Below are 27267 nucleotides of genomic sequence, written 5' to 3'. Positions count from 1 at the left end.
GGGGCCCTGGCGTGCTGAGGTTCATGGGGTCGCAAAGAGTCAGACCCAACTGAGTGAATGAACTGAACTAAACTGCCATTTCCTTCTCTGAGAAATTGTTCTAGATTACCACAATAAAGTGAATATTGTGATAAAGCAAATCATGCAAATTTTTGGTTTATGAGTGTATGTTAAAGTTCTGTATATACTGTACTGCAGTCTATTAAGTATACAGTAGCATTATGTCTAAAAAAAGTGTCTGTCTTAATTAAAAGATTGCTTATTGCTAAAAAATGCTAACCATCATCTGAATCTTCAATTAGTTTAATCTTTTGCTGGTGAAGCATATGAAATATTGCAAGAATTACCAAAATGTGATTCAGAGAGACAAAGTGAGTGAATAATTTTGGAAAAATTGTGCCAATAGACTTGATTGAAGCAGAGTTGCCACAAACCTTTAATTTGTAAGAAACACAATATCTATACAATCTACAAAGAATAATAATGTAAAGCATAAAGAAGGTATGTCTGCAGAGGACAAATTTTTATTTCTTCTTACTATAAGGAGGCTGCAGAATGAAATGAAAAATAAGCTTGTGAAAAATTTTTTTTCTTTTAAGCTGTAGCCATGTTTGTGTGTTAGGACCTGACACTATTCGATATGTGGTAGAGAAACTGAGTAGTTAGTTAAATTAATTTTAAAACTTTTCAAAGTGACTTTTTAAAGCAATTCTTTTGAAAGGACCCTTTCTTAGGCCAGTTGTATTGTCCAGTTGACACTGTCGGTCCTTGATGTGAGAACTGTGGAATTTTCTCTTTTATATGAATGTTTATTTGTCCTGGTGTGGAAGTTAATCTTGAATAGATGTTAATGCAGAATAGCATGCTCTTAAGGATCATATTGGCTTCCCTAGTTGCTCAGTTGGTAAAGAATCCACCTGCAATGCAGGAGACCTGGGTTCAATCCCTGGGTTGAGAAGATTCCCTGGAGAAGGAATGGCAACCTACTCCAGTATTCTTGCCTGCGAAAACCCATAAACAGAGGAGGCTGGCAGGGTACCCTTTACAGACTTGCAGAGCTGGACATGACTGAGTGACTGTCACTAAGCCACCATCACCAAGGGTCATATTGTTCCTGTAGTTTCCTTTTGAGATCCAAGTATACTCCACTTTTCCAAGGTTAGAAAGAGCAGAAGTTTAGAGTTATATGTTTATATAACCATATGTAGTTGTTTGTTACCTCCCTTCCCTGCCCCCAAATTCATTTTTGCTGAGAAACATGTTTCATTTTCTTTATTGATATCCATCTGACATTGGCTAGTGGGGTGTAAGTGGTGGGCATGTTGACTAACTTCTTAGAAATAGAGATTTAATGATTTATTTTTTTATAAACCTTATTCTGTATGTGTTGAACTAATTGAGAGTTAACTGGTTGACTTCTACTGGCCAAAGATGAATATGAAATCAGATTTTTAGACTGTTTTAGAAACTTATGTTTTTATCAAATAATAATGATCCTCCATGCAGTTGCTTCATTGCTGGCTGGAAACTTTTAGAGTTCTCCTTAGCCTGCTAAATTAGGGGCATAACATAGGAATCAACCTAATGCTAAGTTGGAAACATGGACTCTAGCTCTCTATTGCTTTCACCCTGTGGTCCCCTCTCCTCACATGGGAGGTGCTTAGTATGTGTTTAGTAAAGACTGTGGGAAGCATTTCTCACTTTGGGAATGTATTACTTGGTGTGAATATAGACAAATAACTCACAGATTATTAGATTACTATTGTGTGATTGAAAACTGCTTCATGGGGTATATATAACCCCATGGACTGTAGCCTATCAGGCTCCTCCGTCCATGGGATTTTCCAGGCAAGAGTGCTGAAGTGGATTGCCATTTCCTTCTCCAGGGGATCTTCCCGACCCAGGAATCGAACTCGGGTCTCCCACATTGCAGGGAGACGCTTTACCGTCTGAGCCACCAGGGAAGCTATATATAACTCTATGGAATGCTGAATTTGAATATGGACTTAGAATGTCTCTTTATGTAACAACTTGAATAACTTTCAGCTTTCTTTTTCTGACTGGGTACTGATTTCACCAGTCTTATAAACCCCAAGTACAGTGTTAATGATGGTTACAACATTGACATGCGAGAGACATGAAGCTTCTTACAACAGTCTACACTTTGCTTCTTTTTTTAAAAAATAATTTCTGGAGGGAAATGGATTCCCAGTTCCCAGATGTAATTTAACTGACTTTTGGACCCAATTTCTAGAAAGCTGCAGAGTCATGCTGGATAATACATTGGCTCAATAAGTCTTCCAGATTAAATTGTCTGGGTAAGAAGTATAAAAGCATATATATTCTGGAAGTGCAGCCTAATTGTGTCACATCCTTGGCTTTTCAGTTGCAAGTTGAATATTTTATATATGTTTGAAAAAAAACTTTTTGTTAAGCATTATGAATAAAAGATGTTTGTCTCCATTTGATTTACTCCAAAATGGCCATAAATAAAACATGTCATTAAGAAATTTTATACAAAGGAGGAATTCTCTTCTAAGAAACTTTCAGTCTATCACCTTGACCAGTTGAATCAAAATGGCCAGTTTAAAAATAAATTTATGCTTTCTTTTCTTTCCCTTAAATAAACTCACCTGCCTCAAGTCATGGGATTAAATAATAATATTCCTGGATTCATTATATGATTGTAGATGACATTCATTTAATGAATACATGGCTACTCTTGACCTCCTGTTGTCCATCTCTGAGATAGTTTCCTTGAATACAAGCCCTGGAAACATTCAAGTGTTTCTTTAGTAGAGTTTGTGCTGTTATTGTCATAGATGTAAGTGCTATACAATTGTTCTGTTCCCTTCTCTTGAAATCTTACAACCTGACTTTAAGCTCTTCTGTTCTATTACTTTTCTTTCCTCTTGGAAACACTTACCTTTAATCTCCAGGAGAGTGTTAGGCAGATTCAATTAAAACTCTGCATGACGACTCTTATACAGTCATCAGGGGAGTGCTAATGCAGAAACCACCAAAGCCGCTTATTTTAGAGTTTTCAAAGAAACCTGAAAATCATATAATGAGTGGATTTGCTATTGCACATAAGATTTAGAGTAGTTGAAGTTTTGATTTGCTCTTGGAAATGATGCACTTTAGGGGGAAAAATCACTTGAGTTTTGGGAATAGAATTTTTACAAAAATTCAAAGTGCTGTGAAGCAAGTCAGGGTATTTGGATTCTAGACTTGCATGGTTTGGTGTTTCTAGCACTTCATTTGTCAAATGATTTATGGGGCATTTGTCAGGCATGACATTTGTCAAGTGACTTTTGAGGATTAAACAAGGATATCTCAGCAAGACGTCAGAAATATGTTAAAGGCAGTACAACTATTTGTTCAACTGAATGCCAATGCCTTTGATCCAGGAAGAAAAAGGTTTTGAGGAGTTCGTATAACTGCCCGGAAATCTTCTCATGTACTCTTGGAGCTTTCAGGCTTGGTGTCCAAGCTGAAAAAGGAGTACCTCTGTCCTTCCAACCTTATTTAAATCAGATACCTGAGAATTGTCCTTGATTTTTTTGTCATTTGCCAACCCTGTATTTCATCTAATTAATCACTGTGCCCTGTAAATATCTTTGGAACTACTTGACATGCTCCACCTTGATGGCCACCACCCTGTTTAAGTCATCATTATATCTCACCTCTGGTCTCATCTCACTCTATTCCATTCTCTGCATTTTCAGAATGATTTCAATAAAATAAACATTAGATTAGATAGATTCTCTACCTAAAATCTTTTCAGTGTTCTCTCCACCTTATCAAAATAAAGTTCAAACTTCTTACTCTTCTTTTATACTCTCTCCCCTGGAGAAGGAAATGGCAGCCTGTTCCAGTATTCTTGCCTAGAAAATTCCATGGACAGAGGAGCCTGGCAGGCTATAGTCCATGGGGTTGCAAAGAGTTGGACATGCCTGAGCACACATGCTGGACACCAGATTTTATTCTTACTTCTTTCTTAACTTTATCTGTCTTTTCTCCTCCACATTTTGTTCATTTGGGCCTTAGGAAACTGCCTGGGGTAAGCTGTTATTAATGTGGTGAAGGAAACTCATCTAGAAAGGGATCATGAGTTATAGAAATGGAGGATGGTTTTATTTTTTACCTTTTTGATATAAGCCTTGACCACAAAGTCAATTTGGATGTCTCATGTGCTATAATCCAGAATGCCTTTATCTTCTTTTCAATAACCTTACAGCCCTAAAGGACCCTAATTACTTTAAAGAGACTCTGATGCTAGAAAAGAGACAAAAATACATTATAGAAATGATTAAAAAAATTGAACACAAACGCCAGGCTTCTTAAATCTAATCAGGTAAAACTTCGATGTGTCAGAAATATAAATAGTTTATGAACAAAATGTTTTGGGCCTGGGAATTTTGATCTGACCTTGCTTTTTAGGTAGATAAATTCATTTAAGTATGCTTCAAGACCAAGACTTTTAAGAAGTTATCCATTTTAAATATTATTCTTGTGACAGAAAAATGCCTTCATCAATTAGTACAATCAATTAGATTGTTATAGATGTTTCCAATACATTTCACAACTTTTTTGACAGTATACTCCAGACTTCCAATGTCAAAGCTGAGAGTTTCTTATGTCCAGCCAAGTTCTCTTGCCCTCACTCTGATTTTAGCACGTTTCCTCTCATTATTTCCTCGATCAAGATGTAGAATAATTTTGCTAACTTTTATCTTACTATGACATTTGTCATTTAAATCTCCCCCTAGGGTTTTCTTTTCCAGGTTAAACAACCTTGGTGTCTTCAATCTTTTCTCCAAATAACTGCTTTTCATTTTTTTTCCCTCAGTGTATTTTACTTGTTTTGCTGTCCTCTATCTCAGATTTCCTCATATGCATTTTAAACTGCAGAGACAAACACTGAACATCGTATTCTATTAGGTTGTGGCCCTTGCCAAGAAGTGGAAGTTTGCTTCCTGACTCCTGGCAAGTTGCACCCCTGTTAATACATCCTGGTATCCTACTTTTTAAAATTTTAGTCTTCCAATAATATTATCTGCAAAAGCATTTATTCAGTGTCTATGTGCCGAGCCAGCTTACAAAAGTATTGAAATTCAGATGCTCATCTGTTTCCATCAGACTGTTGGTAGGAATAAACACCCAGTGTCAAGAGCCAAAGGGATACAAATAGGGACGATTGTAAAGCCAAAATTCAGATTTTCTCAGTGGAAGTTAGTGAGAAAATAAGAGTCTAGGGCGCTATTTCTGTCTACACTTGCTGGAAATAAATACAAAGGACCAGCAGTACAACAAAGGCAGGTTTACTTAGCACTGAGCCTTTGATTATAAGCTGAAAAATTCAGTGCACTCTCTGAATATAGGGGAACTACATATGGATCTTTCAGTGCCAATCCTGAAGGTCCTTTCTTGGCCCAGAGTGATTCAATGTGTTCCTTCTGTTTTGGTGCCCGATTGGGGCATTTAGCCTGAATTCCTTGTCATTTTTGGAGAAGGCAATGGCACCCCACTCCGGTACTCTTGCGTGGAAAATCCCATGGGTGGAGGAGGCTGATGGGCTGCAGTTCATGGGGTCGCTAAGAGTCGGACACGACTGAGCAACTTCACTTTCACTTTTCACTTTCATGCATTGGAGAAGGAAATGGCAACCCACTCCAGTGTTCTTGCCTGGAGAATCCCAGGGTCGGGGGAGCCTGGTGGGCTGCCGTCTATGGGGTCGCACAGAGTCAGACACGACTGAAGCGACTTAGCAGCAGCAGCAGCAGCCTTGTCATTTTTGGCTGGTACTACTCTGTTCCATGGATGGTTTTTCTCCCCTTGAGTCTTTTCAACTTCCTCTTTCTTTCTTGCCCACAAAGACAAGAACACTTGCTCCTTCTATGTTAAGGATGCAATCACCCTCACTAAGAGGAAATAAAGAATCAGGAAGATTTTTTAAAAAGCAAGGGGAAGGTACATAATTTACAAGAAGTGGCCTTTGAGATGACAGCTATTGCTATGAAATATTTCTGCTGTCAGCGTTTAGCCCAGGGCATTGGTATCCCAAACCTCCTGTACCTTTCTCATGTTTTTAGTCTTATCCTTTCCTAAGCATTCCTCAACGTCTACATATATGTTTGACAATGTGAGAACATAGTTTAAGGAAATCCCTTTTCTAAAACAATGAGCCATTTCAAATTCAGAAAAGATCCTCCGGAGATTCTGTACTCTTGAGTTTTGATGAAAGTCATGGATTTTGATCATGAGTATTAACTTGAGAGAATTCTCTTTTACCATATAAAGATGAGGTAAATAAAAAAGGAAAAAGTGAAAAGAGTCATAGACTGTAGTATTTATTACAATCAAGAAAAAAGTCTGTTATTGTAAAGAATATGTTTAACTCATAGAAAATTACCATATTTTCCTCTTACTTTCCAAAAGTTAACAGTCCATGGTCTGAGTCAGTTGGCATTTATATTTATCATTTAGAGAAAGTAAGTAGGCCTTATCAGGAAAGAGAGAAAATTATTTTCCTACATTTCGGACAGCCTCAGATGTTATTTTAACATGGTAGTTTCAGTTTAAAAAAGGTGATCCAGTGTTATAACCAGTATATTTGGTATAATCATAGTTAGAATTTTCAGGAAATTAAAATGGAATTACTGCCCTTTAAAAGATTATAGTGGCTGTGTTCTACAGTATTATCAAAAACTTCAGTGATATCAGCACTGACATCATGATTGGTGAACAGTGAGGAGACAATAAGGGAACAGATAATTATGGGGCGAAGAGTTGGCAGAGAAGCCCATCCTGGGTTGGATGATGTAGCAGGGTTGAATGTGTATATCTGGCATCTCTGCTCTTTATGATGCTCTTCTCAGATCCCTGCAGGTAATTCTTCATTTTAATAGATGGGGAAACATGGAAACAGTGTCAGACTTTATTTTTTTGGGCTCCAAAATCACTGCAGATGGTGATTGCAGCCATGAAATTAAAAGACGCTTACTCCTTGGAAGGAAAGTTATGACTAACCTAGATAGCATATTCAAAAGCAGAGATATTACTTTGCCAACAAAGGTCCATCTAGTCAAGGCTATGGTTTTTCCAGTGGTCATGTATGGATGTGAGAATTGGACTGTGAAGAAAGCTGAACACTGAAGAATTGATGCTTTTGAACTGTGGTGTTGGAGAAGACTCTTGAGAGTCCCTTGGACTGCAAGGAGATCCAACCAGTCCATTCTAAAGGAGATCAGTCCTGAGTGTTCTTTGGAAGGACTGATGCTAAAGCTGAAACTCCAGTACTTTGGCCACCTCATGCGAAGAGTTGACTCATTGGAAAAGACTCTGATGTTGGGAGGGATTGGGGGCAGGAGGAGAAGGGGACGACAGAGGATGAGATGGCTGGATGGCATCACCGACTTGATGGATGTGAGTCTGAGTGAACTTCGGGAGTTGGTGATGGACAGGGAGGCCTGGTGTGCTGCGATTCATGGGGTCACAAAGTCGGACATGAATGAGTGACTGAACTGAACTGAACTGAACTGAATCTGCTCTTTGGTGGTTCAAACACACAGATCACTTGGTGCTAATGCGGGCCTTGTTCTTCAACCAGAGGGGACCTAGAATCTGAGAACTGACAGATCAGATTCCCGGGAACTGGAGGAGACATTGGAAAACAGATAATCTGAAGAGTCCTTTTATATAAAAAACCAGTTGAGAACAAAAAAGAAGAAAGGTAGGTGCCTTCACCAGGGTCTCACCGTAAAGTAGCACAGAGAAAGCCCTGGGGTTCTGGTCTATTCAGTCAAGGGCTTGTTTGACTCTACCAACTGACTCTAAAGTTTCACTTCTGTTTACTTTGTGATAAATGTGACTATAGAGGAAATAGAGTTTCAACTACATTTACAACTATATTTTCAACTATATTTACAAATACCCTAATTTTCAGTACAAGCCTCACCTCTGAGATTTCTTTAAACTATAGTATATCATTCTGATCACTCCCTTGAGCTTGGCCCTACTGAAATTTATATTAATTTTTTTTTCTCATCACCATACTACTTTTTTAAAATTTAGTTTTGGCTATGTGCCGGCTTTCTCTAGTTGTGGCAGGGTGGGAGGACTTCTCTTGTTGCAGAGCATGGGCTCTCGACCCGATGGCTTCAGTAGTTGTGGCTCATGGGTTTAGTTGCCTCATTGTGTGTGGAATCTTCTGGACCAGGGATCAAACCTGTATCCCCTACATTGGCAGGTAGATTCTTATCCACTGCATCACCAAGAGAGTCCAGCATTGTCACGCTCTTACTTAGATGTTAGTAATTTTTGCCAGTTGTTTTAGCTATACCCATTTATTTCCCTGAATGGGATGTAGGGTCACAAAGGCTGATCTTCTACCTGTTTTAGATCATTCATTGTCTAAACCATGTTGTGTTCTGAAAAAATGCAAAACATATACAGTATGTATAAATTGCATATAGGATACACAAGTACATTGAAAAAAATATGTTACCACTTACTACTTTAGGGTTAAAAAGCTAACACTTTCAAGTTGAAATTATCTGTGTGATCAGCTTTGTTTACTAGTTATCTGAGGGTTGATAATCACTATATACATACTGATATAACCTTATAGGTTGGTAAAATATCAATATGTTTCTACATCGTTGGTTAAAAAAAGCTACTACATCCTCTCTACTTCATCCTCTCCAACCCAGAGCTCTAGTCCTTCCCCTCAGGGGATACCCTAGACTATGATACAGCAAACAAAGGGTTAATGCTGGCCACAGAGCCTTCCCCAGACCCTGCGCAGCAGCACTGGTGGTAGTTAAGGTATTGGATTTAGAATACAATGGGCAAGTTGACAAGGCAGTGTCTCTCGCAGCTAGCCTGAATTTTTCCGTGTAAAAGCTGAAACGAATCACTAGATAAACAGATATTCCAGTTTCTCAGCCAATGTGATCTATTAAGTTTTCCAGTTAAGGTTATGTTAGATGATTAATGGCTTCCTAAACATTGAAATGCCCAGCCTGTGATACTGATTTCAAGGCTCTCTTGACTGCTCTGGCCAAGCCCAGTAACATTTTCTTAATATTTGAATCCAAGAAATATTTTTCAGTCTCCATCTTAACTTTTCTGAGACATTTGATACAATTGACTGCTCCCTGTTTTGAAACTTTGTTTTTGGCATCTCCATGGCCACTATATTTTGGTTGCCTTTCTCACCAACTGTTGCTTTTCAGTCTCCTTCACCAGATGCTCTTATTCTGTTATCCCCTAAAACTTGGTGTGGTTCAGAATCTGTCCTTCGTCTTTTCTTTTCCTTATAGGGTAATACACTAGTTCCTCTTTGCATGACTTTAACCCCTTCTGATGCACTGAATGACTCCTCAGTCTCTATCTCTCCTCCAGCCTTCACTTCTGCTGTATTCTTCCTGCTCCCTGTACTGTTTCCCAAACCTGATGCTTTTCTCTCCACACCTCCCGCATCTAGTTTGTCTGCAAAAAATAGTGTTTATGTATGTCTCTTGTTTGGACTCTCCTTTTTGCTGGGTTTCCACTGGGATTAGTTCAGAACTTCATATTTCATGTTTTACTTATGTATTATTTCAATAACCTTCAAACTAAACTGCAATATATTTGTTTATATGGCTCTCTCTGTTATAAGATCATAAGCTTCGGGGGTGCAAAGTCCGTGTCTCTGTCATCCTTGGAATCTCAGTACCTAGGAATGTCTGCTACACAGTGGGTGCTCCATAAATGCTCATTGAGTGAACAGGACCCTGTATCTGAATGTTCACCTTTTGGGGAAGTTCTTTTGCCCAAGACTTCAATGTTATTATGGCCTGTACTTTTACTGTTTCTTTTTTTTTTTTTTATTTTATTTTACTGTGAATTGAGCTCATTAACTTTGAAGTGCTGATTGCCTGTATTAGTATCAGTTCAGTTAGAGCTACCTAAAAGCAAGTTTGGCCGCAGTGAGCATCTTGTTGTAAATGACCAGCTTTGAAAGGTTCCTCTGTGAATCTAATCAATCTCTGAATATGGACATCATGCAATGTTGCTTTCCAGGAAGCTGCCAGATGGCTCGAGGAAAAGCATCCTTATTTAAAATCGTTTCAGAGGTGTCCAGGGAAAATGTTGTGGGCAAGTATTCAAACAAGATCAGTAAATGAAGTAGTGACTAGGGAGAGAGTATCATTTAACTTACCTACCCCCAGCTGATCCTTATGCTTGCGTCTGAGCAAAGAGAAGTCTGATTTACTAACTCATCACAGTCCTTAAACTGTGATTTTTAATTCCTGAGAGCCATCACCAGTGAAGAGGCTACAAACACATCTCTTAACAAAACCTTTAAAATATGTCTTAGGGATGGGATTATGTTGCTACTATGGTTTTTGTTAAAGGAAGACAAATGGATGGTAACAGAGCTTCTCAAATATAAACAAGCTTTGGGTGATAAATTCTCAGTGTATGAGAGCTTATGAAACGAGTAGACAACAGTGAATGGACTTATTTGAAGAAGAGAAAAGGGCTAGTGTTTGCTTCCCCTAAGGTTTTTATTGTTTCTTCTTCAGTCTTTAATGTGACTGCATCAAAAGAGCTGGAGATGTTAAAGAGAATTGGAATTAAGACAAATTCAATTCCATGAATAGAAGTTTCTAGGAAGTTTCCTGGTCCTGGGTAGATCAAGCCACACCAATAAATTCTGGGTGTTCCCAACGTGGGGCTGGATTACTTCAGAGATCAATGGGTAAGTAAGTGTATAGGGTTCTATTTTTAAGGGCGTGGGAAAGCGGAAATAACTTGCAATTTTTTCTATACTTTTCTCAACAATGAAAATCAAGAATGTTTATCCTTTCTCAAAGTTGTAATCTAAGCTTATCCTAAAATCTTTGGGTTTATTTATCCTTTGAGGCGCATAAGTAGCTAAATAGCAAAATTTTTCCTTATAAATTGAACTTTTGTATTCCAATATGAAGAATTGAGAATATAATCAATTCTATTTCATTATGCTGGATAAGAAGTCAGAGTTTTAATTTATTCCCATTTTTTATCTGAAAGCAGTTTTCTCAGGAACTGAAGGTGGATTTGGGCAGTGATCCTGAAACATGGATTCTCTAGAGTTGTGTTATAGAAGTTTGTTGCAGATGGGCAAGCTGACCCAGAGTATTTGTCTGTGCTCTCTGGGGCGGGGTGGCTCATTGGCCATCTGTGAGTAATTATGCATAATATTAATACCTGGGCACGGGACCTATGTTATTGCCAGATGTGACCATTAAAAGGAAACTCAGAAAAACTGGAGAGTTGCCCAGTTTATAAAATAGTATTTTCTTTCCTTGAAATACAAAAACAGCTTTGAGAAAATAAATTACATTGTCACAAGCATAGCTTGCAGTTAATAAATCTAGTGAGAATTGTTAAGAAGTAACGCTTCCTTCCTGGAAAGGTAGTCAACTCAACCTTATCTTATTCTTCTCAAAAGTGTTAACAAAAGTGTTCCTTCATTCATTCTTTTATTCTGTCGTATATGCCAGGGGTGCCACTGCAGGCATCCGTGGCTATTTACTTCAGAGTTTATGTGCCAACATTGAGTTGGATAAAACCCAAATCTAAGTTGCTAATCTACTTGTCAGATAGAGTTTACTAGTATTTACATAGAAAAATGTCACACTGGGAAAATTCCAGAAATTGGTACCATCATAGTTATCATCTTTCTGACCAGAAAAAGACCTCTTTCTCCTCTGCCTCTGGCTTCTGTATCTTGTATGAAAGTGAAAGTCACTCAGTTGTGTCCAGCTCTTTGCAACCCCATGGACTGTAGCCTGCCAGGCTTCACTGTCCATAGGATTCTCCAGGCAAGAATACTAGAGTGGGTTGCCATGCCCTTCTCCAGGGGATCTTCCCAACCCAGAGATCGAACCCAGGTCACCTGCATTGCAGGCAGATTCTTTACCATCTGAGCCACCAGGGAAGCCCAATCTTTGTATGGCTTCTCTCTAAAATACAGCTGAAGATAAGCCCCCATGCTGCACCATCTCTCTTATGTCTCTACTTTCATTTCACTCCTTCATGACCTTTTGCAATAATACTTAGAGAAAAGCACCAGAAAAATAAAGAGCAGTTGGCTAAAGTGAAATCACTTTATATTTAATCTTTTAATAGCTTTTATTTTCCCATCCATGGAAACAACTTGCTAAAAAATCAAACACACACGGTTATGGGAAAATGCATTCAGAGTACATAGTCACACCCTGTTATTCATCTTTGACTGTGAAAGCATTTAATCAAGAGACTTGTTAAATCAGAGATTGTACAAATTAACATAACATTCATGTTTTGAAATTCCTTTAAGAGAGAAAAGCTACCTTTGAAGTTGGAATAAAATTAAAAGATTGTCTTTTATGTATCAAATCCATTACATTTAGAGAATGATAGGTACATGTGTTTCATATTTTACATGTGAATGACCTGAAAAAAGCCATGACATTTATCCAAAAAGAATAAAAGGAAATTAAAAGTGCAGAAAGACTAGCTGTAGAAGGAATACACACACAGACACAAGCATGCACATATACATACTTAAAATGTGTACATGAAAATGCCCAAACCAAAGAAAATTTATTTTAGTTTAAAAAATAAAAGTCAATAGTTTGATTTATTAGGGAGCTCAAGGGAAGTGACTTGGTAGCTATATTCTAGAGGGGATTATTTTTCTTTTTCAGAGTAAGTAGGTACACTTATTTGTGGGTAATGTTTTCTTTTATGTAAGAGTTAGTTCTAGTCTGTTTCAGTGTTTATTTAAAAGGTTTGTTTTGAATTCTTTGTTTCTACCAGGTTAAGGATTATTTTCCAGACAAGGAATTCCTGGTTTAACTAATTTTGAACATCTATAAACATTGCTGCTTCATTTGTGATATGTTTAACATAATCAGTGTCTGTCTGGATATCTTAAAGGACTTTTGTGTTGTGTGATCTATTTCTGATTTCCTGGATCTGTGTTGAAACATGAAACATGGTGCCACAGATATGTTAGGTCCACAACTGCTGATTTCCCCCTGGTCTTGTTTAGCACTTTCCTTTGTTACATGTAGGCAAATAAGATAAAAGCCAAGAACATCTGGAAACAATCAGTAAACAACAGTTTGAAAATTTCTGCTTCATTTAGACTCATACTTCAGAAAAGAATATACATAGAATTATTAAACTTACATTTTAATTTCATCTGTAAAAGTTTATCTACATCACATCTCTAAAACTATAAATTCCACATTTACATTGTCCTAAATTAGCAATAATTTGTAGACCTCCTCAAAACATGCACACCCAGTCTCCAGTCATAAAGTTTCTTCCTAAAACATAAGATGGGGCATCCTGTTATTCTCCACCTTACAAACCTCCAAAGTCTTCCAACAGTTTGATGACAAATATCAAGCTCACTTGGGCTTCCTTGGTAGCTCAGCTGGTACAGTATCCACCTGCAAAGCAGGGGACCCAGGTTCGATTTGTGGGTCCTGAAGATCTGCTGGAGAAAGGATAGGCTACCCACTCCAGTATTCTTAGGTTCCCTGGTGGCTAAGCTGGTAAAGAATCCAGCTGCAATGTGGGAGACCTGGGTTCAATCCCCGGAGATCCCCTGGAGAAGGGAGGGGCTACCCACTCCTGTACTCTGGCCTGGAGAATTCCATGGACTATACAGTACATGGGGTCGCAAAGAGCTGGACACAACTGAGAGACTTTCACTTTCACTTTCATCAAACTCACTAGTTTCAAATTCAGCATTCACCACGTGCTGGGGTCTATTTGGTCTCACCTCGATCTCATCTCTTCACACAAGATGTGGTCCAGCCACATCTTTCTATTTTGCTGTATGTGCTTTTACTTTGCTTCCTCTCATCTTTCTCCTCTTCTTTTTCTTCTTCTCCCTCTCCCTTTCCTTCTCCTCTTCTTCCCCATTCTTTCCTCTTATATCATCATCATTATGATTATTTTAATATTTAATGACAGATTATTCAGTGTTCAAATTCACCTCTGTCATTCTCTCCTTCCTTTGGGCTTCTGTTATAAATCATTTATACCCTTATGATGTAATTGTTTTAATTCTTAACTTGTAGATGGTTTCACATCAGTTTCTTCTGCTTGATTTCGAGTTTCTTGAGCACGGGGTCCACATCTTATTCACCATTTTATCTAATGCCTAGCATTGTGTTATGAAAGGAAGATCACATTGAAAAGGAACAAAATGAACATTAGTAAAGGGGAAGAAAAAAAGCATGGATACATGAAAGACCCAGGGTCACCTTGTTACAAAAAGAAAAATTAATTGTTATATGACCAAGACATCTCAAATTTAAAAATACTTAATTATTTTATTAACAGACAGTTAAACACTGGACACACACATAAATGGCTATCAAAGGAAGCTCAGACTTAAGAAAATAATTTTAGGAGACTGATTTTGGCAACATAAAACTGGGAAATATTGGAATTCTAGCTCTTATATACATCATTATTAAAATATTATTTCTTACACATTTTAATATTTTGTGTGCTTTATGGGATTCATATCTGCATGTCTGTCATTATCTATCAGACTCTGATTTGATAAGAAATGATGGAGAGTTAGCACTCCTGGTTTCAGACAATATACTTAGGCCCATAACTCATCTGAATTAAACTTCCTTTAGGTCCCCTGAAGAACGTGTTGTTTCATCTTGGCAGTGATTGTAGAAATACAGTTGCAAATTAGGGCCACAGTGGATATCACTAAGAGGAGGAATTTGAAGGAGTACACAAGAGCTGCTTAACAGAGGCAGGAAGAAAGAAAGATTATTTACCTCTTAATATTTCTTAGAGTTTAAAAAGGCTTTTCGATTGATGTACGCTGATGGAAGGTTGGTTGAGTCCTCACTTGTCTAGCTCTTACTTCTCAGGTCACCTCAACTACAGGTAAAGTACTGAAGATGTGGATTATAGCGTCTGAATTGGTTGCTTTGCTTGTTCATTGTTTTATCCACAACTCCAGGATTTTCTCACAGACTTTTCCCATCATCTTTCGTAGAGTCAGGGTAATGCACTTCAGTGAGAGGAGAAAAGGGCCTAAAGTAGGGTGAGTCCTTAGGCAGTCAGTTTAGTTTTAGTAATTCCTTGGAGTGACTCCTGCCTGGGCTTCTGTTGCTGCTGATAGCCATGATTTCCATTTGCTCTAGTGTCTGATGATGCAGAAAGTCCCAAAGAAGTCTGTTTGCCCTCAGCAATGAAAAGATGTTTCTTCACGTGGCTGGCAAATAATTATAGCTTCTTTTGACCATGGAAGTTTCATTTCTCCAGTTAATTAGGTACTTGTGCCAAAGAGTTGAAGTAGGACTTGTTAACAATATAAGTGCACTTGTTAACAATATAAGGGAGTATATTTTTAGGGTCTACAAACCTACATTCCAGAAGTGAATCTTATCCTTTTAATTTTCTGTACTAAAAAAAAAAAAAAAGTCTTTTCTTTCTTGGCACATGCTATAATATCCTCTTTTTTGTGGAGTATCTTAATTGTAGCCTTAGGGTGTGTTTGGAGAAGGCAATGGCACCCCACTCCAGTACTCTTGCCTGGAAAATCCCATGGATGGAAGAGCCTGGTAGGCTGCAGTCCATGGGGTTGCTGAGGGTCAGACACGACTGAGCAACTTCACTTTACACTTTCATGCATTGGAGAAGGAAATGGCAACCCACTCCAGTGTTCTTGCCTGGAGAATCCCAGGGACGGAGGGGCCTGGTGGGCTGCTGTCTATGGGGCTGCACAGAGTTGGACACGACTGAAGAGACTTAGCAGCAGCAGCAGCAGGGTGTGTTTACATTTTGACCTTAATTTCTCTTCATTTTCTTCCTAGGAGCCTGGGTTTTCTTACACAGCTAGGGACTCTTGGATTAATTTCAAGCTCTCAAATTTGCTGAACTGGATGAGCCCAGTAGTCTCCACTGTGTTCTTCAAAATGTGTTCTACCCATAACAATATTATTGCTACTTGTGCACATACCTCTCCTTTCAATAGGAGATGTATGGTTGGGATTAAAGAAGTACAAAGATAGTCTTTATTCTTCCTGAAACTGGAATCTTTCTTAAACATATTTCTAGTGGTCCAGGGTCAATCAGTCAGTTAATCAATCAATATTCAAATACTCAAGGACTATTCAAGGACCAATGCCTACCTTGTTGCTTGACACAAATCAGATGGTCATTTAATTCCATAGTTCAATCTAGGTCCATTCAGAACCCATGAATGGACCAATGTCTATGTGAAAATGATGTTTGTCCTGAACAGTTACAGGAATTTTTCTAAAAATCTGCCTGTGCTCCAATATCAACATCAGGAAGCATTCATGGCTAAATTTCTCCGTCATGAGGTATGAGTGACCTTGTGATTATAAGAAATGTACATTTGGTCCTTGGGCAAATTTCTGGCACACTTCCTGAAATAGTTGGAATTTCATAGAAACCCCAAAGGACAGTGTTTGGAAGGCTTCCAGGTTGGAGAATATGTGAAGATTAGGGGAGTGTGTTGTGATCAGAGAGTATAGAAGCCATGTGCCCCTTCCTACATACTTTGCCCTATGTGCTTCTTTGGCTATTGATTTATATCCTTTAATATACACTTTGTAATGAACTAGTCATCTGGTAAGTAGTTTCCTAAATTCTGTGAACTACTCACAAATTAATCACACCTCAGCAAGGGGTGGTGGGAACCTCTAATCTATAGTTGGCCCAAAGCATGGGTGGTAACCTGGAATGATGACTGGCATCTGAAGGCAGGCAGTGAGCAGTCTTATGTGACTGATGCTGATACCTGTGGAATCTGATGCTCTATCTCTGGGTAGACTGTGTCAGAACTGGGGCTTCCCACAACACACTCCCCTCGTGGTTCAGATGGTAAAGAATCCGCCTGCAATGCAGGAGACCTGGGTTAGATCCCTCGGTCTGGAAGATCCCCTGGAAAATAAAATGGCTACCCACTCCAGTATTCTTGCCTGGAGAATCCTATGGACAGAGGAGCCTGGCAGGCTACGGTCCACAGAGTCACAGAGTCAGACATGACTGAAGCGACTTAGCATGTTGGATACCCAACTGATACTGGGAAATCACGTGGTGTGAAATTGTTTGGAGCCCCTTCCCCCCACATTGGACTTTGTCCCAGACGCTTTAGAGGCCATCCTGTCTTTCGTTCAGGTCCCTTGGGAACGTGTGTTTTCTTTCCAGCATTTACAGTTACCCATAGCTTTTCCCTTTCAGTTTCCTCTGCTATTTAAAGCCAGGGGTTTATCCAGTTCCTGGCCATTCATGCTTTTTTTGGTGTTAATAGTTTGGTGTTAATAATTTCTTTTTCCATGATCCTCTATCTCCTCTGTGTATGTAGAATGGCTTTGTATAAAACTCAAATGTTATACATCATACCTGGTACCTGGTTTCTTCCTCCTTTGCATGAAAGGTGGCTGGAATTGATGTGCTTTTGTTTGCATTTGGTCCTGGTTCCAAACTGAGAGGCAGATAATCATTTTACCTATAGTTTCCTTTTATTAAAAATTAGATTGTCCTAATTCTTCTTTTAGAAGAAGAATTTCTTCTTTTAGACTTAGAAACCCTATCCAGAACCTTCCCGCCAATAGGCACGGTGTACTTCAGTCTGTTGAAAACTTGGATTGATAGATCCGGTTCTAGCTTCAAGTGCCATTTCCAGGAATAGGCCTTCAGGGGCACCGACAGGGCGGTCGTTCAAGGTCTGAGACCTGCCTTCTATTGCCTGTTTCTCAAGGAAGATCAGGTGCTCTGAATCCCACACATGGTTTAGGATCTTGATAGCTTGCATTGTGCAGTGCCCCACATTCTGCCTGCCCGTCTCCTTGCTCTGTTTAGCGTCACCTCTCCTGTATTACTTGTTACTGTCTGGCTTTCCCTGTACATTTACCCGCATATGCTTCTGCTTCTAAGATTAGATCATTTGTGTTGGCTCTGTGCCTCAATGATTGTATTTGTTTTCTTTTAAAATTTATTATACTGAAGTATACTTAATTTATAATGTTGTGTTGGTTTCTGGTGTATAGCAAAGTTATTCAGTTATACATATATAGAATAGTTTGCATCTGCTAATCCCAAATTTCCAATCCAGCCCTCCCCCACCCTGCTCCCACTTGGCAGCTACAGGTCTGTTCTCTGTGTCTCTGAGTGTTTCTGTTTCACAGATAAGTTTTTTTGTGTCATATTTTAGATTCTACAGATGATACAATATAGTATATTTCTTTCTCCTCCTGATGTACTTTGCTTACTATGATAATCTCTAGGTCCCTCCATGTTGCTGCAAATGGCATTATTTCATTCTTTTTTATGACTAATATTCCACTATATATATATGGTGTGTGTGTGTATGTATATATACACACACAGATAAATGGAGATATATATATGTATATACATATACACATATACCACATCTTTATCCGTTCATTTGTTGATGGAAATTTAGGCAGTTCCTATGTCTTGCCTATTGTAAACAGTGCTTCTGTGGATATTGGCATATATTTATCTTTTCAAATTACAGTTTTGTCTGGGTATATGCTCACAAGTGGGATTTCAGGATCATATGGAGACTCTATTAAAATTTTGATTTTTTAAGGAACCTCCTTATTGTTCTATATAGTAGCTGCTCTTATATTCCCAACACAGTAGGAGGGTTTCCTTTCCTCCACATCCTCTCTAGCATTTTTATTTGTAGACTTTTAAATGATGGCCATTTTGACTGGTGTGAGGTGGTACCTCACTGTAGTTTTGATTTGCATTTTTCATATAATTAGTGATGTTGAGTGTCTTTCCATATGCCTATTTGACACCTGTGTGTCTTCTTTGGAGAAATGTCTATTTAAATCTTCTTCCCATTTATTTCTTATTGGGTGTTTTTTTTTTTTTTTTTTTTTTTTGTTGCTTTTGAATTGTTTGAAATTAAGCCCTTGCTTTAGAAATTAAGAAATTAAGCTTTAGAAATTAAGCCCTTGTTGGTCATATCATTTGCAAATATTTTCTCCCAGTCCACAGATTGTCTTTTCATTTTGTTTATGGTTTCCTTTGCTGTACAAAGGGCTTCCCTGGTGGCTCAGACAATAAACAATCTGCCTGCAATGCAGGAGACCTGGGTTCAATCCCTGGGTTGGGAAGATCCCCTGGAGAAGGAAATGGCAACCTACTCCAGTATTCTTGCCTAGAGAATTCCATGGACATAGGAGCCTGATGGGCTACAGTCCATTGGGTCACAAAGAGTCAGACATGACTGAGTGACTAACGCATTGCTGTACAAAAGCTTGTAAGTTTGATAAGGCCCCATTTGTTTATTTTTGCTTTTATTTATTTATTTATTTTGGCCACACTGTGTGGCTTGCAGAATCTCAGTTCCCCAACTTGGGAGTGAACCTGGGCTGTGGCAGTGAAAGTCTGGAATCCTAACCATTAGGCAACCAGGGAACACCCTATTTTTGCTTTTGTTTCTCTTGCCTTGGTAGACCGACCTTAGAAAACATTGATACAGTTTATATCAGATTATGTTTTGCCTATGTTCTCTTCTAGGAGTTTTATGGTATCATGTCTATCTCAACCATTATAATTAAATCGTGTGTTCTTACTTGTTGAAATCTCTGTCAGCCAACTAATACCGTCAACCCCTAATACAAAATCAATCCCTAATCCCCTAACCAGCCTCTCATTCTAGAGGATGGCTCACATTTGGGAGCTAGTCCTTTCTCCAGATAACTAGTTTTCTAAGTACCCTTCCAAGCCTTGTTTAAAAAAATCAGAGATACAACACAAAACACATTATTGGTGCCTGTTGTGGAGTACCATTTCTATGATACTGTTATTTATCATATTTACCTCCAACAAAATTGGGGTAAACCTAATGGGAATGGCTACCCACTCAAGTATTTTTACCTGGAGAATTCCATAGACAGAGGAGCCTGGAGTGCTACAGTCCATGGGGTCATAAAGAGTCAGACATGACTGAGCCATTATTATTATTATTATTTTTAATGAAGGAAGACCTATGCATTGTCAGCTTTGAATTCCCTTTTTCCTTCCTCTTGTGATACCCAATAAATATTTACGAAATGGTAGCTAATGAGGTCAGAGCAGAGTTCATTTAGAATTTCTCATCACTTAGGGCTTTCATCTTAGATGGAAGAAGAAATCTTTATCTTATTCTCACTGATGATTCCCATGCACCTGCTGCCTGTGTCATTTCAGAACTCAGTGATTGTTACTTAATGTCTTTCAACTTTAGAAATCAAAAGACCTTTAAAAATAAAGGTTCTTTATGCTCCAGAGTGCATAGCTTGTCAAGAGCCATCAACAGTGTTTTTGTAACTGTCCAGAAAATGATAAAGTCCAGGAATGTGGACACCTAGGGTATCTGTTTAAGTTGCCTCTTTTAAAAGTGTCAATTGATTATTTTGGTCAACATGATTAAATTAAGCTGTTGCTCCCCTGAAACCTTCCAATTCATACGTTGAAAACTGCCGGGGTCCAGCCCCGGCTGATCCAGGGTATTCGAAGGAGAGACGGCGTAGGCGAGGATCAGGAAACAACTGCTTAATTAAACGTTAATTAAGGATATAAAGAGTAATAGAATGAGGATAGCTCAGTAGGAAAATTCAGTGGAGAAAAGAGGCTGAGTAGCTTGGTTTACGCGGGAGACCAATAAAACTTCAAGACAAGAAGTTTGCACCACTTACGTAGGCCGCAGGTGTCCTTCCATTCTCCCGAAGGAGAGGAGACACTGAGGCCTCCCCGGTCGGATCTTAGAAGCCCAGGCATAATTAGCAAGCATGGCGGGTTCCGCGCTCCAGATGGAGACTCAGCCAGAATTTGAGAGAGAGAGTGACATGGGGAGACCAAGTTTCGATGAACAAGTCCCACACTTCATTTTCCAAAGTAGTTTTTATACCTTAAGTTGTGCATAGAGGATAATTGGGGAAGGGGGGGAGTCATGCAAGGACAGCAGTTCCTGATCCTAATCGAAGCCAGGCTTTCAAACTTATCATATGCAAAAGTTCAGGTGATTTACATCATCTTCTGGCCAGGAGGCCTGTTAACATTTTAAGAAACTCATTTTTCTCTAAAGGTGATTATTCCAAAGTCAGGCACCAGCCTCCAAAAAAGCATTGGACAAAGCTGCATTCCTATAGGGCAAAGGTGAGGTGGGCTCAATCAAGAAAAGAATTAACTCAAGGGTCCAAGGTTACAAACATTGAGGCTGCTACTTACATTTCTATACACCCATTATATCAATCAATACACTGCCAAGGACACAGTAGGTAAGGAGTATGGAGACTTAGCAGCAAACATTGGCCCAAAAAGTGAAAAACCCTTCACCAATACAATTTCTTTTTTTTTTTTTTTTCTGGAAATGTCAGTGTTTATTAAACATTTAAGGACATTTGGGGGGGTTTGAGAAGAAATATACAGGATGTAGAAAAATCTTAAGAATCCCCTGTGGCTGGGAGTGCAACCTCTTCCCTTTCCCCCTATTTCCCATTTGTTTTTTCTGCTTTTTCTTTGATTATTTAAAAGCTATTTCTTAAGGCTCATTTGCCGCTTCCTCAACCCCTGACCTGTGAGGATCCTTTGTCTCCCTCTCTCCATTCCCGTCACCTTGAGTCCCAGAACAGTGCTCCAGAGTGGTCAGGGGGCACCATTCCTGTAGCTGAGGTTTGAGGATCAGGAGCTGCTCTGCTTGGTCTGGCTGTCCATTTAAGGATTTAAAGGGGGGTTGGTGGTGGTGGTGAAGAATTGCAAAAGCCACATGATGTCATTGGTACTCAGTCATGGGGGGAGGGTAGAGCATGGGTACAGATAAACAAACAAAGAAGAATGGATTAAAGAATAAAAAATAACCAATACAATTTCTAATCAATCTTTTAACTACTCAAAGGAATCTGTGTTTAGACAGTTTAGAACATCTCCTGCCTCTCACAGTTGGGAGGCTCTGAACAATCACATGTGGCCGGAAAAACCTATTCAGGCAGGCTAGAGGATATCCAAAGGAGTTTGTAGGTTGAAACACTGTCACACCCAGGAATTATTAACTGGAGCTGTAAGCTAACTCTTTTTTCAGAGAGAGGTAGTGGGGGCCAGCCCCCCTGTGAAGTCAGAGGTGTTGGTGAGAGCACAAAGCAGAAAGTAGGCAGACTCTGGTTTGGGGGTAGATGCTCGAGAATTTCCAGGGGGACTCCTGAGGCTCTATCCGGCCTTTGCGTATGCCGAGCCTCCTTCCTCATGACCTTTGCCATGGGTGGAGCTCCTGCTCCCGGCAGTGATAGAATTCCAGTTGAGCTATTCCAGATCCTGAAAGATGATGCTGTGGAAAGTGCTGCACTCAATATGCAATATGCAATATGCACTCAATATGCAATATGCCGGCTCCCAGCAGAAAACAGTAAATGTACTCAGTTACTCATTTTTGTCTGACTGTTTGTGACCCCACAGACAGTAGCCCACCAGGATCCTCTGTCCATGGCACTTACCAGCAAGAATACTGGAGTGGGTTGCCAGTTCCTATTTCAGGGAATCTTTCTGATCTAGGGATTGAATCTGTGTCTCTTGTGCCTCCTCCATTGAAAAGTCCATGGGCTGAGGAGCCTGGTAGGCTACAGTCCATGGGGTTGCAAAGAGTCGGACTTCCATTGATAGGTGGATTCTTTACTACTGAACCACCAGGAGAGCCCTAAAAGGGTAATTAGTTGTTTTAAATGTCAAGATCTTGAATAATTTTCTTCTCATATTCATTATATCTTAAACATTCATTTGTTTCTTAAGTTATCAAAAGAAAAAAATAGATAATTCCATTGCATAAATTATAATTGTGGACTGCTTTATGGTAATTTAGAAATTAAATGTGTGTGTGTGCTAAGTTGCTTCAGTTGTGTCCGACTCTTTGCAACACTGTGGACTGTAGTTCACCAGGCTCCTCTGTCCATGGGATTTCCCAGGCAAGAATACTAGAGTGGGTTGCCACGCCTTCCTCCAGGGGGTCTTCCTGACCCAGGGAGCTCTTGAAATTAAATAGTCAACACTTATTTGATATCTTAAATTTTATAAATTTATATTTTTCACATTCAAGGAGAGAATAGTGAATAGATGGAAGGCATCCTTGGTAGCTCAGGTGGTAAAGAATCTGCCTGCAATGAGGGAGACCTGGGTTTGACCCCTGTGTTGGGAAGATCCTGTGGAGAAGGGAACAGCTTACTCCAGTATTCTGGCCTGGAGAATTCCATGGACTATATAGTCCATAGGGTTGCAAAGAGTCAGATAAAACTGAGTGACTTTCACTCACACTGGAAAATGTGAAGTAAAGAGGAGAAGGTATGCTAAGATTGCATCATGAATACCATTCAAAATGCCAGCTATTTATATGAAAATGTTACATGAAATAAATCCACAGCGGCTACAGAACTAGTGACTCATCAGCTTAAATACTGAATTATGTTTTTATTAGGAAATAAATTTTGGCTTATGTTACATTTTACTTTTTGATGAAATTCTAGTTTTTTTCCTCTTAGTGAATATAAATTTTATGATGAGAAAATTAATATTAACTATTTAAATACATCATTGTTTGTGAGCAAGTTAGAAAAAGTACAGAAGAGGCTTTTCCTTCCTTTTCCTGAATCCTGGAGATACAGTGAAGTGAAGTGAAGTTGCTCAGTCGTGCCCAACTCTTTGCGACCCCGTGGACTGTAGCCTACCAGGATCCTCCCTCCATGGGATTCTCCAGGCAAGATTCTCCAGTACTCTTGCTTGGAGATACAGTACAGTGTTTTAAATAATGGTATACAATACCTAGGAGAGTTCTTTGGGGAATTAATATAAATCAAATCTTGATTATGAATTTTGATGACCTAAAGTGGACACAAAGAGATCAAACCAGTTCATCCTAAAGGACATCAGTCCTGACTATTCACTGGAGGGATTGATGCTGAAGCTGAAACTCCAGTACTTTGGCCACCTGATGCCAAGAACTGACTCCTTGGAAAAGATCCAAATGCTTGGAAAGATTGAAGGCAGGAGGAGAAGGGGACAACAGAGGATGAGATGATTGGATGGCATCACTGACTCAATGGACATGAGTTTGAGCAAGCTCTGGGATGGACAGGGAAGCCTGGCGTGCTGCAGTCCATGGGGTCGCAAAGAGTCGGACATGACTGAGCAACTGAACTGAACTGAAAGTGGACACAATCTTATGGTTCCTTAATTTTTAACATCTGGAGAATTCTTGGGATATACTGTTTAGGCCTCAGATGAGTTTAATCTTCTTTCCACTTGCTGCATATTTTTATGTGGAGAGATTTTTGTGAAGAGTCAGACACCACTGAGCATGCAGGCTAAAAGAAAAAAAAGAAGACCAAAGACACTTTGGCCTCTTGCCCCACCCGCTGTTCATTTCAATACATGAGATGAAGTGAGTTTCTTAATTGATAAGTGGCATCTGGATCTGTTTTCTTTATTGTACCCTGGGCTTAATTTGCTTTTCCTTCTCTCATTGCCCTAGGCCAGGGTGAGTGACCAGTTTTGGATAAGTGCATCTGTTCTTCAGATTCAAAATTTTCTTTGCTGGACTTCCTCAAGTATAAAGTATCTATGTGTCTTATGGATGGTGGTAGTGTGGGAGGAGGGAAGATAGTAAGCCTTTTGATTATAGACCTAGATCCATATTTTCCAAAAAGCTTATAAAAATAAAGCCAAATTTTAATTTCCATCTATATATCTTTCTCCTCCATCTTATTCCTCAGTTTTTTCCTAAAAGCAGCAGAAGGTAGGAATTCTGCCAAATCTCAACATTTTCTGTAATAATAAAGTAGGTGTGTGGATGCTACCATCCATTTCATAAATGATGTAGTGAATAATGCCTTACTTAAAGAGAATAAGGCTTTTTCTGGAATGTTAATTCAGACCAAGACATGCCTGCCCAGTGGCATTATTGGTACTTATCCAGAAGCTCCAGATCTCATTATTAGGCATCTTCTAAGGATTCTATCCTAGGAAATACACAAACTTCTTAGTAAGTTACTAAAATACATCCTGGACAAAGGAATTAGTGAAACTCTTCTCTTTATTCGGCCTCTTCTCCTTCTTCCTCTTTTCTTCTCAACAATTTCTAGTCCTGGAGATATAAGCTAAGGGAGGATTGGGAAAATATACATAGGGTAGATTCATATAAAATCCACTTTTAGTAAATGTAATGAGAAATAGCAATGGCCTGTCTGTTCTTCCATCCCACAGTGAGATTCTCCCAGCAATGGATGTAACTTGTTCTCATTTTTATTTCTCAATATGACTGCTTATACATTCCTACCCATCTCATACCATTTTGAATTTTCCTAAAGTCTTTGAAAAATAATGTTATAAAACAACAACAGCAATAACAGCAAGCAGATATGATGAACAAAAATGACATTTATAATAAATAATCTGATTAGTAAGGATTCAAGTAGGGTGAATGCCTCTTTGGTCTATAGACTTTTTAGTATAAATAAAATTTATTGAAGTAGTACCAAATTCTTCCACTTGGGCCATTTACTGGAGAAGAAAATATTCTAAAAAGAGCTTTTTGATAAAATTGTCTTTATGAGCATTGGTTATAAAGTCTTGAAATTGGGGTTATCTTATATTGTATGTTAGATGTTTGAAGATTATTTTGGTAAAAGATACATCAAAAGAGATAATTCCTTGCAAAGCAAAACATCTTTAATCACTATTGAAAGGCTCATTAATGAGTCAATAAATGTAGAGGACTAATTACATCAGAATCAGTTCAGTTCAGTTCAGTCGCTCAGTTGTGTCCAACTCTTTGCGACCCCATGAATCGCAGCGCGCCAGGCCCCCTGTCCATCACCAACTCCTGGAGTTTACCCAAACTCATGTCCATCGAGTCGGTGATGCCATTCAGCCATCTCATGCTCTGTCGTCCCCTTCTCCTCCTGCCCCCAATCCCTCCCAGCATCAGGGTCTTTTCCAATGAGTCAACTCTTCGCATGAGGTGGCCAAAGTATTGGGAGTTTCAGTCTCAGCATCAGCCTTCCAATGCAAACCCAGTACTGATCTCCTTTAGAATGGACTGGTTGTATCTCCTTGCAGTCCAAGGGATTGTCAAGAGTCTTCTCCAACACCACAGTTCAAAAGCATCAATTCTTCGGTGCTCAGCTTTCTTCACAGTCCAACTCTCACATCCATACATGACCACTGGAAAAACCATAGCCTTGACTAGACGGACCTTTGTTGGCAAAGTAATGTCTCTTCTTTTTAAAATGCTATCTGCTGCTGCTAAGTCGCTTCAGTCATGTCCGACTGTGCAACCCCATGGACCACAGCCTACCAGGCTTCTCCGTCCATGGGATTCTCCAGGCAAGAACACTGGAGTGGGTTGCCATTTCCTTCTCCAAAATGCTATCTAGGTTGGTCATAACTTTCCTTCCAAGGAGTAAGCGTCTTTTAATTTCATGGCTGCAATCACCATCTACAGTGATTTTGGAGCCCCCCAAAATAAAGACTGACACTGTTTCCACTGTTTCCCCATCTATTTCCTATGAAGTGATGGGACCGGATGCCATGATCTTCGTTTTCTGAATCTTGAGCTTTAAGCCAACTTTTAAACTCTCCTCTTTCACTTTCATCAAGAGGCTTTTTAGTTCTTCTTCACTTTCTGCCATAAGGGTGGTGTCATCTGCATACCTGAGGTTATTGATATTTCTCCTGGCAATCTTGATTCCAGCTTGTGCTTCTTCCAGTCCAGCGTTTCTCATGATGTACTCTGCATATAAGTTAAATAAACAGGGTGACAATATATAGCCTTGATGAACTCCTTTTCCTATTTGGAACCAGTCCGGAACCAGTTCCATGACCATTTCTAACTGTTGCTTCCTGACCTGTATACAGGTTTCTCAAGAGGCAGGTCAGGTGGTCTGGTATTACCATCTCTTTCAGAATTTTCCACAGTTTATTGTGATCCACACAGTCAAAGGCTTTGGCATTGTCAATAAAGCAGAAATAGATGTTTTTCTGAAACTCTCTTGCTTTTTTGATGATCCAGTGGATGTTGGCAATTTTCTCTCTGGTTCCTCTGCCTTTTCTAAAACCGGCTTGAACATTGGAAGTTCACAGTTCACATATTGCTGAAGCTTGGCTTGGAGAATTTTGAGCATTACTTTACTAGTGTGTGAGATGAGTACAATTGTGAGGTAATTTGAGCAT

The 27267-nt window shown here is 39.2% G+C and overlaps 1 long non-coding RNA gene across 2 annotated transcripts in view; it reads left to right on the top strand.

Moving 5' to 3' along the window:
* The first annotated feature begins 9663 nt into the window (after nt 1-9663).
* LOC129643374 (uncharacterized) overlaps nt 9664-27267 on the top strand; it is a 132156-nt gene continuing 114552 nt past the window's right edge. For both annotated transcript variants that reach the window (XR_008710255.1, XR_008710254.1), the window contains exon 1: nt 9664-10750. This is a non-coding gene — a long non-coding RNA (uncharacterized LOC129643374). The remainder of the gene's footprint in view (nt 10751-27267) is intronic.

This window comes from Bubalus kerabau, chromosome 2 (assembly GCF_029407905.1).
Source record: "Bubalus kerabau isolate K-KA32 ecotype Philippines breed swamp buffalo chromosome 2, PCC_UOA_SB_1v2, whole genome shotgun sequence".
NCBI classification, from domain to species: domain Eukaryota; kingdom Metazoa; phylum Chordata; class Mammalia; order Artiodactyla; family Bovidae; genus Bubalus; species Bubalus kerabau.
Note: the sequence above shows the minus strand (reverse complement) of the source record. Positions and strands in the feature narration are given on the sequence as shown.